The following is a 16,402-nucleotide window of genomic DNA, read 5'->3' on the forward strand; positions in this document are numbered from 1 at the left end:
TTTTTTTTGTTTTGTTTTGTTTTGTTTTTCCCGGTACTGGGAATTGAACTCATGACCTCACCCTTGCCAGGCAGGCGCTGTGCTGCTGAGCTAAATTCCCAGTCCCATGTAGGACACATTGGATAAAATATTTTGTTAAAATACTATCAAGTTATTTGGGGATCATCCCACTAGTCTTCACTAGGAACCTGATTGCAAAGATTGGAAACAAACTAAGTATATTATTTTCTCTTAGGCAGCTTCTTCATCCCGGAAAGGTTAAGTACCTCACTGTTTACCTCCTAGAAGAACAGTAGCAGAATCATTACTGTATCCCATACTGTGTACTTGTTTTGTGGCTATAAAAGAGATTTGAAAAACCTTTGCCCCTAATAGTATTTTCCCTCAACCATTTTGAAAAACAGGGCTGGCAGTGGGGGAGAAGGAGTTAAAATGAGTTTCCCCGCCAAAAGGCAGAAGAAGGTGGGAAAGCTGAAAGAACCTGAGGCGAGCAGGATGTCTTAGGCAGCTTCTGAGCCTGTACCATTTCCCCTGCTCTGACCCCAGGCATGGACTGACCAAGAAAGAGCTATGGCACACATGGCTCCCCAGAGGCTGGCTGTATAACTTGACTACTTCCAGGCCTTCCCTCCACGAGAAATAGTTTATGCCTCCTTATCTTCCACAAAGCTCATTAGGGACAAAGCATTTATTATTTGTACCTTACAAGTAATTCTCATCTAATAACACTTCTAGTAATGTTATTATACCAGGCATCTCCCCAAATAGACTGTAGTCTGCTTAGGGCTAAGGACCAAGGCTTATAGAGTTTATCTCCACAGGATATGGTACAAGTCAGGAAGCCTATACATCCTTTTTTATTTTAAAGAGAAAAACCAATAAAAACAATGATACAAAATTTCAAAACAAGGCAATAGGAGATTAACAATGGTTAATACATTGCATGTTGTTACCTTCAAAGTAGTTGCTTGGATTACAAGATATAGGCATGAAAGGCTGATCAAACAATATAAGCACAAACTGTTCTTTTCAATGAACTAATGGAAATTAGTAGTATAATTATCTTAACTATCTTGTATATATATATATATTTTTTTTCTTTTCCCTTCCTTCTTTTCTCCTTTCCCCCAGTCCAGTTGTTCTTCCCAGTTGTATATTGATTCCTAAGTATTTCATTTCTTTGGATGCTATTGTGAAGGGTGTTGCTTTAATTTCTCTCTCAGTGAGTTTGCTGTTTGTGTACAGGAATGCTATTGATTTTTGAGTGTTGGCTTTATATCTAGCTGTGCTACTGAATTTGATTATTAAATATAGAAGTCTTTTGGTGGAGTCCATACATCCTTTTGATGTATTTCACTTAAATTAGGTATAAGGGATGACTACTGTGTTTGTCTCTGGCTCCAGACAATTCCTGTTTTCTGTTGATGATCTATCTCCCCTTGTCCATCTGTGAATCAGCAGAGGAGGCCCTCAGATGCTATGCCCTGATTTGTGACTCTTTCTGATAGGCCAAGCAGGACACATAGGATTCTTTCTCTTACACATAGGGAGTGTTGATATAAGGAGGAAGAAGAAGAGATTTCAGTTTCTTGCCCATGAAAACCCATTGATAGAAGAATGGGAGATCTGCAAACCCTCTGCTTCCAGCGTAGCACACCCCATGGCTGCCGGCTGAGAGGTATAGCTCCAATTCAAACACCATGATTTTCCTCTTGTACCAGCTAAAAATTCTGTATAGCATGGGAAATAGGCCCAACTTTGAGTCTAGGGGTAGAGTAGTTCTAAAGACATAACCCACTGACAATCTACTGATATTAATAAACTGACCATAATCACAAACTTACTTCTATGCAAAGAGACATGGCATGATAAGAAGACTGTTGAGGGTCTTCTGGGAAATACTTATTGCTCCATGAAAAAAAAAAAGAAAAGAAAAAAAAGAAGGAAAAGTTTTCTTCTGCCTTAACCATTACCCCTGTTTCCCGCTTCCCGCCTTTGAATGGAGTGCCTGGTGTTAAGGCAGCCAACTTTTAGTCATGAGGCAACCGAACAATGAATAGCTGACATACAGAGAGGCTGGTTAGATGAAAGAATCAAAAAAGATCCACTCCTTGATGACTTTTTTCTGGACAGAAACATCTTGGAATATCTATAATGTTATTTTGTCACATAATTAAATGCTTTTTATTTCTAAAGCCATGCTTATACTTTTTGTTATTAGCAATAAGATGTATCCTAGAAGATATATTAGGTGTCCTAGATATTTTACCTTATATTCCATTAGATTCATCGGTGTACTGTCTATAAATACTTTGGGTAACTAGAGTAAATTTCCATTTTGTATAGCCAAAGGAGCATTAACTTATTATGTCAGCTTTTCATAAAATATTTTTTTCCTTGCAATATAAGAGGAAGTCAAGAAAATGCTTGTCCAAATACAAGGAATAAACAATACTTCATATTTGTTGAGATTTTCCTTTCAGTTTAAGTTAACTGTAGGTGGAGAGAACAGTGAACTCACTGACTGGTATTACACCCTCAGCTTTGCAAAAGAGATGAATGAATTAGAACAGGGCTTGATCAGAGAAGGAGTGCTCTTGCTAGTAATGCAAGAAATGCAGTTTAGAATTACCACTTTATGTCATAAGGCAGGAAAGGATGAGCTTTCCCTGGGTAAGATGAGGGTAAATTCAGATACACATATATAGCAAGAACATTTCAAATTGTCATAGCCCCCTTTAGAGGGATAATATTTAGTAAAAACTACAGAGACATTTCACATGCTTTGACCAAGTAATACAACTCCAGAGAATTTTTCCTAGGGAAATATTTTGACAGATGTAGAACAGATGTTTCAAAGTGTAATAGAAAAGAAAAAAAAGGATAAAGATCTAAAACTAAGACTAATTTAGTAAGTTACAGTATATCAATAAGAATAAAACCATTAAATATAAATGTTATTTAAGCAAGGTAAGAATATAGAAAATGTGATATGGTTGTTTAAAAAGCAAAATACATAATACATGTTATGATTATAATTATAGGTTATATCTAGAAGATATAAGGAAATTGAAAATAGTTTTGGAGAAGTGAAGTCAAGTGAAGTTTCTTTTTTTTCGGTGTCATTCTAATGTTTTATTGTTCATGAATAGCATGGTATAATGCTAAGATTATAAGTTGCATAGGAATTGCATATAAATTGCATAAACATCATGTGAAGTTAAGAATATGTTTGCATTGTGTTTGTTTATTCTTATGCTGAATTACCTGAGTGATATTTCCTCTGAGAACTGACAGCTCTGTCATCTTAGGAGACATAAATGTCCAAAACATAGCTCATAGCAAAACTGAGGCACTGTGGTCTAAGGGACATCAGGGGCCCTTATATTCCTAAATGGTTTGAATGGGTTCCTTGAAGTTCACATGGTAGAAACTCAATCCACAATGTAACAGCGTTGAGAGGTGGGACTTTTGAGAGGTGACTGGGTCACGGGAACTCTGCCTTCAGTAGAGGACGAACCGCGTTATCCTGGGACTGCATTCCTGATACACAGATGAGTTCAAACCTTCTCCCCATCATGTACTTTCTCATCCTTCATCCTCCGCTATGTTAAGACCAAGTGCAAAGCCTCTGGCCTTGGACTTCCCAGCCCCACAAAGTATAAACACTAAATTCTTTATTTATAAATTACCTCATCTAGACACACCGTATATTTTTGTGTGAAAAGAACTCAATGAATAAAAGTAGTTCCTCCTACTAGAACTGATAGACCTTTTGGGGGGAAGAAACAGTAACGTCTGGAAAACACTTCCATTTGTGCTTTCAGATGAGGAGCGCCTGGGAGTGCACCTCCAGGTGAAGCAAACACATTCACCTCTAGGTCTACATTTGTTTATCTTCAGGTAAAATGAGTAAACAAAAAACGTTATACACTTCTAATGTACGCAATAAAAAGAGAAAATACTAAATAACAAGGGGAAAGTTCATCCTTTCCGGTTTGACCAGCAAGACTCGCAGGCTTGTATTAACTGGGTTCATAGCAGTGAGGGGAGCTCCTGTCCTTCCCCACAGGGCCTGGCACCCCCCTTCCTTGCTAAGAAACACTTGCAGGTGGGCAGAACTGGCAGGAAAGACCTTGGTCACATTTAACGGTACAAATAGACCTGTATTCTGAAAGAACTGTGATTTGAAAAGAGATAAATATACCTGGAGAGAACCTGCATGAGTAAGAGATCTACATCTCAGTCACAAGAAGTGTAAGTTGCCTTTTGGGGTTGTGAGAAATAGCAATTGTAAATGCACCAACTTATGTATGAAATATAGTTGCTCTCAGCCACACACAGAGCATTCCGCCTTGGTAAGCATTTGGAAATGTGAGTGAGAATTTTATATTGTCAGGATGAGCAGGTGATATTACTCAATTTATTGAGCAAGGGCCAGAAATACTAAATTCATACAATGTTGGAGAATATTCTTAACAATGAAGAGTTAGTGCCCCCAAAATTGCAATATAGAGCCTACAAACAGATGCCATTTGGAAAATCAAAGCCAAGAATGACCGTGTAAACAGCATCAAAAATGGAGAAATTAGGGAACTGCAGAAGAAAACCACACTCTGGAAGGTTGAAACTTGTTTCAGTCATAGCGAGTGAACAGATCGGATACACCTCTAGTATATTAGGAAAAGCTCCATGGAGTCTCTGTATAACAGTGTTCTGGGAAATTTTGGGGAAAAACCTGCTCTTTTGGAGTTTTCTGCTATCGGGGGATATATTCCGAAAGGGGACACATTGTGAGATTTATTTTAGATAGGAGCTTTCAAAAATCAGTTTTCAAAAATATTATCTGTTGGAATTGTTAGCCTTTGTAATTTCGTTAGGCCTTATAATTGCATGTAGGTTTCTGCAGTACTAAATCTACGGCAGAGAGTACCAAGCCAGTTATGGATACGTAGAATTAATACTTTGCATTTACAATTTTAGTCTAATTCTTACTAAAACAGTACAATAGTCTTTATGTGTGGGAGGTTAACACAGGGTCTTGCTGTGTAGTTCAGACTGGCCTTGAACTCACTGTGTAGCCCAGGCTGGCCTCAAACTTGCAAGAATTCTCCTGCCTCAGCCTCCTGAGTACTAGGATTATAAGAGTGTATCGCTCTGCCTGGCTCAACACTTTAGACATCTTTTTTAAACATTTTTTTCAATGTGGTGACAGTCAATTTTGCTGTATTGTGTTTAGGCACACAACATGATGGTCTTTTAATGAAAACTATTGCAAGACTGACCATAAAGAAATTTTCTTGTAACACATGCCCTGTGTCTCTTTTCTTGCAAAGATATTCCGTCATATCACTCTGATTATGTTCATGCAACCTGTATTTTTTAGCCTTTTAATTTTAATCCCCTTTTAGTTATGGCTGATTATTCATTATTACAGAGGATTAACAGAAACGAAGGATTAGATCCTTCATTATGTTCTATGGTATACAATGGGAAAAAACAAATTGAGGCATGTAGTTCCTCAAACCAGGTGAAAATACACACATTGAAAAGAGAAATGCTACCAACTTATACCTGGTCTCTTTTATACGTTGCTAATGAATTTCAATGTTTGTGGAACTCCAAATCCAGGCTGCTTTGTAGTAAAGATTTTAGTTTCATCTTTAAAAAGAAAATCAAAGTCCCTCCTTCCTCTCTCTCACATACTTTCCTGTCTTGTAAAAGTATTCTAATATTTGGTTCAAGTTCTCAATGTACTTCTGTTATCTCTGTCCTCCTTGAGAAAGGGAACCCAGTGAAGAAATAACTGAAAACTCTTCTTAAGCCCTCCCAGCTCTCCACTTCCCTTCCTGCACAGCCTCTCCGTTGCTCTTGGCTGACTCCGGCACTGTTACTGCGAGGAGCCCTGGAGAGAAGGGGTGTGGATCCTGGGGCTGGCCTTGGGTCATCCTCCTAGGTGGCTTTTTGGAGCCTGCACTTCTGTTGTGCTTCCAGAAAAAAGCCCTCTGAGGACTGGGAGGGAAAAGATAAAAGAGTATTTTTCTTAGATCGCAGGTCAAAATAAGAACCTGATACTTGCTCTTGCTTTTCAGCACTGCTAACCCGAGGAGGATGGTTAGAAGAGAGAGGGTTGGCTGCTTCTCTCCACTTAGGTGGTCACAAGCCTGTTCCCAGCAGCATTCCCTCCTGGGCAGGCAGATGCAGCTCCCAGCCTGGGTGGCCAGGAAGCCTTCTCCTGGAAGAGAGGAGGCTCAGCCAGGCAAGGTGAGGCAGTCAGTGCTTATTCTTTCTGATAGGACCCACGGGGTCTCACTTGGGAGGGCTGCTGGAAACTGTTTTTGCTTTGTGATGCTTTAAATGAAAGAAATCTGGCTACATGATTCTACACTCTTAGCCCCACTTCTGGAGTATGCCATTATCTCCCAGTGGATATCACTCACCTGAAAAGGAGTTGGAAGTGAAAGTCTGTTGAGTGGATACAAGAAAACTTGTAAAGTAGTCCAGAGAGACAAATTTCTTCCTCCTGTTAAATCCTAGAAAAGACTCATCACATGCTGTTTCCACTGCCTTGGTTGCTCGCTACTGTCTTATCTGTTCAAGGAACCTACGAAACACTCAGTCCTGTGCAAAACCTTTGCTGACAATATCAACCCCTCAAGTCCCAGGACGGTAAGCCTTCCTGGTGCATCAAGTCACCCACCCTGGTGGAACTGAGGCTTTGGTAAAACTGCGTTCTCTAAGAAGTCCACAGTAAGCAGCATACTAGGTCTCATTCAATCAGAGGGACAATAGAACAGTAGTGAGGAGGGCCCGGCCTCCTGAGACATCATCCTGTGATACTACTAGATGGAGTCTTAAACAGGAGCATATTAGAAAGAGAGAAAAACTATAAGAGGAGAATGACTGAATCCAAAGGATAAACATAAAACATTTGCATCTGACTCTAGACTCAAATCTTTGTGCTGGATTTCTGTTAGGACCTTAGCAACGGTCTCACACTTGCCTACTTTCCCCTGTATGTTTCCCCTAGGATTTGGCGGGGCTGGGAGGGTCGGATATTTCTTATCTCTTACTCTCCTCACTTATACAATAGTTTTGTGCAAGGGCTCTCATTCTCCGTATCAAATCCCTTTCTGTTTGAAGTATCTGGAAGGGTTCTGCTTTCTTGACCAAACCCTGACTGATATAATCCATCCTATATAATCAAGAAAAGATATAAAGGATTTTTCATTTGAGCATCGGGTAACAACTCATAAAGGCTCAGGTGAGTAAAACAAGGGGCAGTGTTTTTATTTCTTCACAATATCCACACTCTCCCTCACCACTTTTATGTTCCATCCTGCTTTGCCTCATACCTGTGATTTGCTTTTCATGTGAGAGCACCTCCTTTTATTGTGATTTAAACACAGCTGGTAGGGGCTGGGGATTTAGCTCAGCGGCAAAGCGCCTACCTGGCAAGTGCAAGGTTGTGAGTTTGGTTCCCGGTAGTGGAGAAAAAAACCAAAAAACCAAAAAAACACAGCTGGTATATAATACTTATTTGCTGAATTCTTTTAAAAAGCATGAATCTATGCCTATGGCCTTGATTTAAAGACATTTTAGGTATTCATATTTGGTAGCTGACTAGCAAACAAAGGAGACTCCTGCACTGCAAAAATATTTTACAAAAGGTGTGATATTCAGTGGGGCTTGATGTTGCATATCTGTAATTCTGGTACTCCTGCAGGCTGAGGCAGGACAAGTTCAAGCCCAACCTGGGCAACTCAATGACTTAGTGAGATCTTGTACTGAAGTAAAAAATGTTTAAAAAGGCCTGGGGGTGTGGCTTAGTGGGGGCCCTGGGTTCAACCTCCAAATTCCTACCCTGCTCATCTCACTGCTGGGTTCAACCTGCAAATGACAAGTCTGATGTTTACATGTACCAGGGACTAGTCCATCTCTCAGCGTGGAGAATGTTGAATGGTTGCTTATTTATTCATGCACGCCATAGTTTATCCAGTAAATATTTACTGATCATTTTTTTTTTTTTTTGGAACTGGGAATTGAACTCAGGACCTCGCGCTTGCCAGGCAAGTGCCTTACCGCTGAGCTATATCCCTCACCCTCATCTTCTTTGTTTAGGCAACATTATATACATTTATGTCACAAATAAATAGAGAGAAATTCCTACCCTGCTCATCTCACTGCTTTAATTAGATCATGAAACCCAGGCCTGGATATTATTTTGTTTATGTTTTGTGCCTTATTGACTAAAACAATTATTCCTAGTGGGATAAGAAGTGTCCCAATTGCAGATTGATATTAAGGAAGCATAGAGTACAAGGATGTGTCTGTGGATTTCACCTTCATTTCATGTTTAATCTACAGCTAATGCTCCTTTTTCCTTACAGCACGATGTCACATGCTTGTATGGATGATATTTCTCCCTGCATGAAAATCCCAACTCCCCCTTTTTATTAGTAACAGCGGCAGTTAGACATAGCATTTCCCCATGCGTTGGCAAGTTGATGCTCTGTTGGGATGGGTAACATTTACTAGGGTTCATTCAAGTTCCTTCTTGTCTATGGTTTATAATATTGCTCTTAATGTTTATTTTAGACATAGAATAGCCTGGAGTGGTTTCTTATTCTATATATTGCTTTTGGCATATTTCCATGAAGTCTTCACTATCTTTGCTGGTTCTGCACTTCAGAGTGATTTCTGGGATGAGATTGACTCATTGCTTATGACTAATTTTGTTACATTTCCTTTGCAAAGGATAACCCCGATAGTTAATCCAAGTGCATTATGAGTAGTCCCAAATGTTAAGTAATGTAGTTGTGAGTAAACGACAAAGATGTATTACCCTCATGTAAATTGAATAACAGGAGGGGTATCTGCTCTAGCATCCTTTAGGATAATTTGGCTTCTATTCAAGAAAAAAGGAGGCTGCAGCAGTCATTCTATACTTGGTGGTCCCACAGCACGTGCAGAAGACACCAGGGACCATTAGCAGTTCTGGCTGGTGAAGAATGTAAGGCTACTGGGATAGCACCTCGGCCTTACTTCCTGCCTTGTGCTCAAGGGATATTCCTTGAACAGTGCTTAAAAGGGCAGGGCTGGGAGTGGGTGTGGTCATATCTGTTAATCTGGGCCAGAAGAGCAATGGGGATCTTGGGAATAGCACTGCCCATGTCCAGCCTGAAAACATCTGGGCAGCTGAGATCTGGCTCTGTTCAAAAGAACTTATAATTAAAAAACAACATAGACACCTGAATTCATTCAGAAATTTGTTTCACAGCCTACATTAATTTTTCAAAGGATGGAAAATCTATGCTTCCGGATTGGTGTCCACTATGCCCAAACGCACAAATAGAAAACAGGAGCTCTGGAAAAATGCATTTTACATTTTGAATCCTGTTGGCTGCCTGAATGCAGCAGCAGATGGAGGCAGGTAAAGGGAAAATAATTTTGAAAGAAATGGGAAGAAAAAATTGAACAAGGCAGTGGGTAAAGCTTTTAACTTCATTTTTTAAAATGATGTAATCATGGGGCTGGGGATTTAGCTTAGTGGCAAAAGCGCCTGCTGGCAAGCGCAAGGTCGTGAGTTCGGTTCCCGGTACCGGAGAAAAACCAAACAAACAAACAAAAAAAAATGTAATCATGAAATGTTTATTTTAAATAAAATCTGTTTAAAGTGTAGTTAAATTATAATTTAAAAATGTATAAATGGGGTTGTGAGGTACTGTGTGATGATTCCACACATGGACACAGTACATAATGATCAAATCAAGTTAGTTAGCTTTTTTATCTCCTTAAACTTTAAAAAGTTTTACATTTACATGTAATAATTAAAATATTTTATGGGTTACAGTGTGATAGTTCAATATGTATATGTGTATATGATATGTACTGATCAAATTAGGGTAGTTAACACGTTTTATCTCCTTATCATTATTTTGTATTTGGAGCCTTCAGCTGACTGTTCTTGTTATTCAGAAAGTAGCTTGCTGTGAACCATAGTCACCCCAGTGAGATGTAGACACTAGAGTTTATTACTTCATTCTGTTTGTGTGCCCTTTATGTAACTGCCCACTACCTTCCCTCTCCCTGCAACCCTTACCTGCCGATACTAATTACCATTATGCATTCTGATCAACTTTTAAGAACATCCATATATGAAGAAAACATGCAGAATTTTTCTCTGTGTCTGGTTTGCTTCACTTAACGTAATGTCCTCCAGTTGCATCTATTTTGCTGTGAAGGAGAGCATTTCACATTTCATTCCTTTTTAGGACTGAATAGTGTTCCACTGTATATACATACCACATTTTCTTTATCCACTCATCTGTTGATAGGCATCAAAGTTGACTTATCTTAGCTGTTTTTAATAGAGCATAAGAAACATGGGAGTGCAGGTGTCTCTTCCGTTTCCTTGGGATAGCTGGACCATACAGTAATTTTGTTTTCAGTTTCTTGAGGAACCTCCATAGTTCTAGGGAGGAGTTTTAAATCTGTTGTCAACAAAACAAAACAAACAACAAGAAAAAGAAATACTAGAGCCTACTTTTCAATAATGAATTATCTTAAGTCAGGAAAAATTAAGAGCTAATTTTAATATCATTCTACCTAAGCTGACAGTGTTAAAGTTCTGGAAATACCACCCCATAATATGGTGTGCAATGCTTGATACATTGTGTCAACTTGAGAAGTTTAGAAGTTTAATGAAGCAACCGCAGCAGGGGGCCAGGGGCCTCATTTTGTTAACAAGTTTTTGCAAGAGGAGAGCATGGAGATGGTGTGAGTGCTACGCCCACCCAGGGGGTGGTAGCCTACTTACAATATAAAGAGCAAAACGGAGGCTTGCTCTTCCCCCTTTTCTGTCTTCAGCTGCCTTGAACTGTTGCCCTGTGCCGTGTCACTCTGCCTTGGAGCCAGCTGATTATGGACTGAAACCTCCACAAACTGTGAGCCAAATAAACCTTTCATTCCTTAATTTTAGGTGTCCGGTATTTTGTCCCAGCAACAAGAGAAAAGTAAGCAAGGCAAGATGCTTTAATAGATGCTTTGATATTCCTTTGAACTGAGGACACTTGAGGAAGGTGAAGCCAAGTAAAGTCTTTTCCTGAGCTTCTTTCATCTGCCTAAAGAGTGATCCCCAAAATGAATTCAGTTTTTATGATCTACCCCAGAAAAGACACCAAATTATCAGCCAGGTTATATTAACTAGGTTCAACTGAAACTGGAGGTCAACACTATGCTAGCTCTCACCTCTTCTCCTGAGGGCTACTCTTATGACCCAAGAGACTTTATCTGCATAACAAGACAGCCCTCAGTCACCACATGCTTCTTCCTGTTGCCCTCCAGTAACCTGAAAGCCCCAAGCCTTTATTGCTTCCTGTGGCTCAGGATGCTACATAAGCCCTATCTGGCCCTTCTTGAGTCTCATACGTTGTTGGTTTTTCTCCTGTTAATCTGGTTTTATGTGAATTTAATTTGTAGGTCTGCCAAGGAACCCAGAATGGTGGACGGCAGCCATCTTTTGCTCCCCTACAGTGTTCCAAGCCTGGGGCAAAACGGAAAAAAGCAGAAAAAATGATGCTCAGTGGTTGTCCCCCACCTCCATTCTGCCAATTTCCACTTTAATCCAGTTTGTCTCTAACCTTCAGACCGGTATCTATTTACATCGAGGAGGGTATGTAAATGCACTCAATGTAGGAAGGCAGAGCTGGAGAAGTTCCAGCTTTGAAATCGTGGTAGGTGAAAGGCAGAACGCCCCCTGGCCAGCACATTCCTGTTCCGTTGCCTAACCAAGGGGCAGAACTGAAAAGAAACCCTAAGCAAATATTTTTTCAGTTAATGGGCACAATTATTGAAATTTCAGCTAACACTTCAATCATGTACTGCAGTTCATTTTCCTTTCCACAGTCAATATCCAGCCTTTTAAAATATACATTTGCAGAGTTAGATTTGCTTTAGCAAGATTTTAAAAAGTCCTACTAAATAGGTGGAAATGTGTTCTGGCTTGGTTCAGGCTGTGAATTTCATTTCCTTTGTATCCCACCCCTCCCTGATTTTTTCTGTCCTCATTTAGGGAGTATGTTGAGAGCAGGGAAGAAATTAAGCTCTGAGGTGAGGCATAAGAATGAGGATTTATATGGATTAATCCTACCTGAAGTATCTTTTAGTAGGATGAAACGTCTCGGGACAGCTATAACTTTTTACATGTTAGTTGACATATATTCACATATTATAATTCAATATCTTGTCTTTCTTATTTTTTAGCACTGGGAATTGGACATGGGGCTTTTGCACTCAGCTATTCCCCACTCCACCTGCCTTTTTTCAAAATTTTGAGACAGGGTCTCACTAAATCACTAAGTTGCCCAGACTGGGCTCAAACTTGGATCCTTCTGCCTCAGCACCCTGGAATCCTGGGATTACAGGCATATGTCACCAGACTTAGATTAATCTTTATTCAATTATTTTTATTCCTATTATGATTATGCCTATCAAAATTATTCCTGCCAAAAAGATTTGAGATTATAATTAAAACTATGCACAATGAATAGACTAGTAAAACTAGAAGTCAATTAAAAACCATTGTAGGGCAAACAAAGAAAAATAATGGACCATTAATTATATTCAGGTCAAGCCAGGCATGGTGGCGCACGCCTGTAATCCCAGCACTCTTGCGAGTTCGAGACCAGCCTGGGCTACAAAGTGAGCTCAAGGACAGCCTGAACTGCATATCTAGACCCTGTCTCCAAAAAAAATTATATTCAGGTCTTCTTCTCTTTTTTTTTTTTTTGTTTTTTTTTCCAGTACCAGGAATCAAACTCATGACCTTGCGCTTGGCAGGAAGGCTCTGTGTCGCTGAGCTAAATCCCCAGCCCCTATATTCAGGTCTTTAATCAAAATAAACAATAAAACACGTGTTATTTACTAAGTGGTCTTGGGGTTGTGTCCAGTTCTGATTTTGAACGCAGTAAAGTGCTCATAAAATACATAAGAACCCTTCATGATACCATCTTCAGTATCTTTATCGCACTGGAAAGTTGGTGATAATTAGAGAAAGTTGGTGGTAATTAGTTTTATTCTGACTACAGTTACCCGTGATAATCAAAATATACATTAAGCAAAAGTCATGTCTCAGGAGTCACAGACTAGCGCATCTGTATGCCTCTAGGGACCTCCTTTCAAGGCACTTTTCTGCCCTGACTCAGTGTTGAGTAGTTTCCCACCCCCTGTCCCTGCCTTCCATCCCTGGGGCCTGTGAGACAATCCCCCAGTGTGCGCTGTGATAGCTGACCCTGGTAGCACACCTCACCTAGAGCTGCTCTGGGGGAGGAGGTGGAGCTCTAGGGAGCCTGCCCTTTTTCCCGTTTTGCTTCTTGCTTATCCTATTGCAGTAAAAGAATAAATATTTCACTGTTACTTGCAGTTTGGCTCATCTTAGTTGACCCCCTTAACACCTTTTAGTTCAACTCTAAATCAGCTCTTGAAATAATTAGTCATCAATGTTGGAATAAAGTTGCAACTTGCACTCTTACTCGGGGTGAATGGACTCTTCTTTGGAACAGCTGGGAAGCTTTCTCACTGAAGGCTGGTCAGAGCCTATCACTTGACTTTTCTAGGATGGGGGGCTGATGGAGAGAGGAAATGAGAGACTGCTGTGCTGTGCATGTGTCCCCTCCAGAACCCAAGTTAAAATTTACTACCATTTATGGTGCTGTTAAAGGTTGGGGCTTTGGGGGAAGTGGTTAAACCCTCATGAGTGAGTTAGGGCTGTAGGGGACTAGTTTAAGTCCCTCCTAACCTTTAAACAAAGGTGAGTGTTATGCACTAAATTGGGAGAGGGGATCTTTAGAAGGTAATGTTAAGAGGGTCATAAAGTCAGGTCCTTAACCCATGGGGCTAGTGTCCTTCTATGAAAAGGAAGAGGAGAGAGGAGAGAAGAGAATTTAATAGGAAAGTGGAGAGAGAAAAGAGAAAGAGAAAGTGTATATTCTAAGTATGTTTCTGTTGTTGGTCTCTGGTTTCACTCTAATATGGTGTGGGAGCTTACTGAGCAGAATTTGCATTTCTTTGGATATATTAAGGTCTTTATTGTTATGAGCATGGTCTATTTTGGGAAAAAAAAAAAAAATCTCCAGAATCGGAAAATCTATGAAGATAGAGGTAGCTCAGAGGATTTAGGGGGAAGGGATTAGGAGATGATAGCTAGTAGGTAGAATGTTTTGATTTGGGATAGCAAAAATGAAAAGAGATGGCTGTGCGCAAGCCAGGAGGAGAGGCCTACTGGGAAACCAACCCTACTGGCACCTTGATCTTGGACTTTCCAGCCTCCTGAGTTGTGAGATAAGTAATTTTGGTTGTTTACACTATCTAATCTCTGGTATTCTGTTATGGCAGCCTGCCTGAGCAAATTAATACAATGGGGAAAACAAACCATATAAAACTAATTCTGTAAATATGAAGCAAACAGAAAATCTGGCAGGGCATTGAGCAGTTGCTGGAATGTAAGAATGTAATATGCATTTGTCCTTGACTTGGGAAAAAGTTCCTTCAAGTAGCACAGGTTTATTGATATAGGATTATGTTTCACCCTCTGTAAATCTGACTATGCCACTTTTTTAGGGGACAATTGCATCTCTTGAATCATGTCATTTTAAATAGTAATAAATGCTTTTCAATGTCTATAATTTAGCCTTTTGGCAAAGATTAGGATACTTAATTATAGTAATTGCCTGTATGCACATAAACATAATCTACATAAAATAAAAACATAAACTTTACTAATGTAAAAATTAGAGTTGATAAGGTAGAAATTGGAGGGAGTTGGAGCAAAATATAGAAATTAGTTCATTTCATAAACTGGAGACTTGAGAAATACTGTCTGAAGTAGATTATGCAATAGAAGATATAGCTCTTTAATGTTAAAATAGTACAGCTAAAAAATTGAAAAATGCTAACGGGTTCTTAGAGGAAAAGTAGCTACTTCTAGATCCCTCATTTTTCATAAAAGTTAATAGGTCCTCCCCCAGCCAAAGCAAAGCAAATCAAACCAAAAACCAACACATCAAGAAATAGAAGTATAAGGGCTGGAGATATAGCTCAATATTAATTACTCAAGAGTAATTGTATAGATACAGGAGGTCCTCGGTTCAATCCCTAGTACTAGAAAAAAAAAAGCTTATTGCTTTTTTTAAAAAGTAAGTATATTGCTTTGAATTTATATTTCAGCAGTCATAAATAGGTGGTAATGGAGCTTCTGTGAACACCCAGCCAGCAGAGTTCCTCTTCTCATCCAGTTTCTGAATAAGTGGAGGAATAAGGCAAGGAGTAAGTTGATGGAATGTCTGAATACTACTCTATTATTTATAAAGGCTAAGTTGGAATACACTGTACAGCTTGCTGTGAGAGCTAAAAGGCATGCTTAATGCACTTCACAAGGAGGAATTTTATCCCTGCAGTTATAAAAGTTATGGGTCAGGGCAGCTCTTCCCAGAATTTGAGAAGCGTCCACTCCTAGAAAAGTAGCAGAGAATGCCTTTCCCAGGAGAAAAGAAGAAAAAAGCAAAGCCAGGCACACATGATTTATTTCTCTTTAATCTGCCTGCAGATTAAGCAGTTTTTAAAAATGAATTCCATGGTGGAACAGAAAGCCTGGGAATGTCAGACTCCACACAGAAGGAAAATGAAGATGAGGGAGTTTCTCCCTTTAACAGTTGTGTCCCGGGAGTTGAACTTGCTTTGGGCATGGGGTCCATGCGAAAAAGATTTTAGTTTTAATTTTATATCCTTTTGTCTCTTTAGAACTGTATGACTCTAACAGTTCCCTTGGAACTTTGGAAGAGAATGAATAGCAGGTAAGAGGTGAGGGAGGATTGTTCTGTGTCTTACCTTCGCATTGGCCTGTTTTTGTTCTTAATTTGCTCCTCCTTCATCCGTGTCTGGAGATTTCAGCAGGGCCAGCAGAGAAGACTGGATGTTGGGAAGATTAAAGTAAAAACAAAGGAGTAAATGTTAGCAGAGCACTGTAAGTCAGTTCTCCTGAGTATTCATTTGTCTCCAGGCATCTAGCCTCTAACCTGGAAGCTATACCTCAACCCACTTCCATAGAGTTACCTTTATTTTGGCTACTGACATGAGTCCCAGATGCAATCTCAGCCACCCTCTTCTGTTGTTCTGAGTTCTCGAGAGACTTATTTTCTCTTCTTCTATGTGAATAAATTTTAACAAGAGGGAGACTCAGGGAGCACCCTCTGCCTTTGGAACAGACTGACGTGGGCCACTCTAGCCACACTGCTTGGTTGCCCATCACTCTGCGTTCCACTTGCTCTTCCCCCAACCGTGCTACAAGGGAACATTTCTTTTTTTTTTTTTAATTTATTTTTTTTTTTTTTAAAGAATAAAAGAA

The 16,402-nt window shown here is 39.7% G+C and overlaps 1 long non-coding RNA gene across 2 annotated transcripts in view; it reads left to right on the plus strand.

The window, feature by feature from the left end:
- Window positions 1-16,402, plus strand: part of LOC102009373 — a 35,732-nt gene that overhangs the window by 7,696 nt on the left and 11,634 nt on the right. Inside the window, exons 1-2 of one of the 2 annotated variants that reach the window (XR_263510.2) lie at window positions 15,236-15,324; window positions 15,799-15,851. The exons of the other annotated variant lie outside the window; for it this stretch is intronic. This is a non-coding gene — a long non-coding RNA (uncharacterized LOC102009373). Of the gene's footprint in view, window positions 1-15,235; window positions 15,325-15,798; window positions 15,852-16,402 lie in introns of those variants that run through there. 2 annotated transcript variants of the gene reach the window in all.

The sequence above is a fragment of the Chinchilla lanigera genome, unplaced genomic scaffold (genome assembly GCF_000276665.1).
Source record: "Chinchilla lanigera isolate Chin_1 unplaced genomic scaffold, ChiLan1.0 scaffold00070, whole genome shotgun sequence".
NCBI classification, from domain to species: Eukaryota; Metazoa; Chordata; class Mammalia; order Rodentia; family Chinchillidae; genus Chinchilla; species Chinchilla lanigera.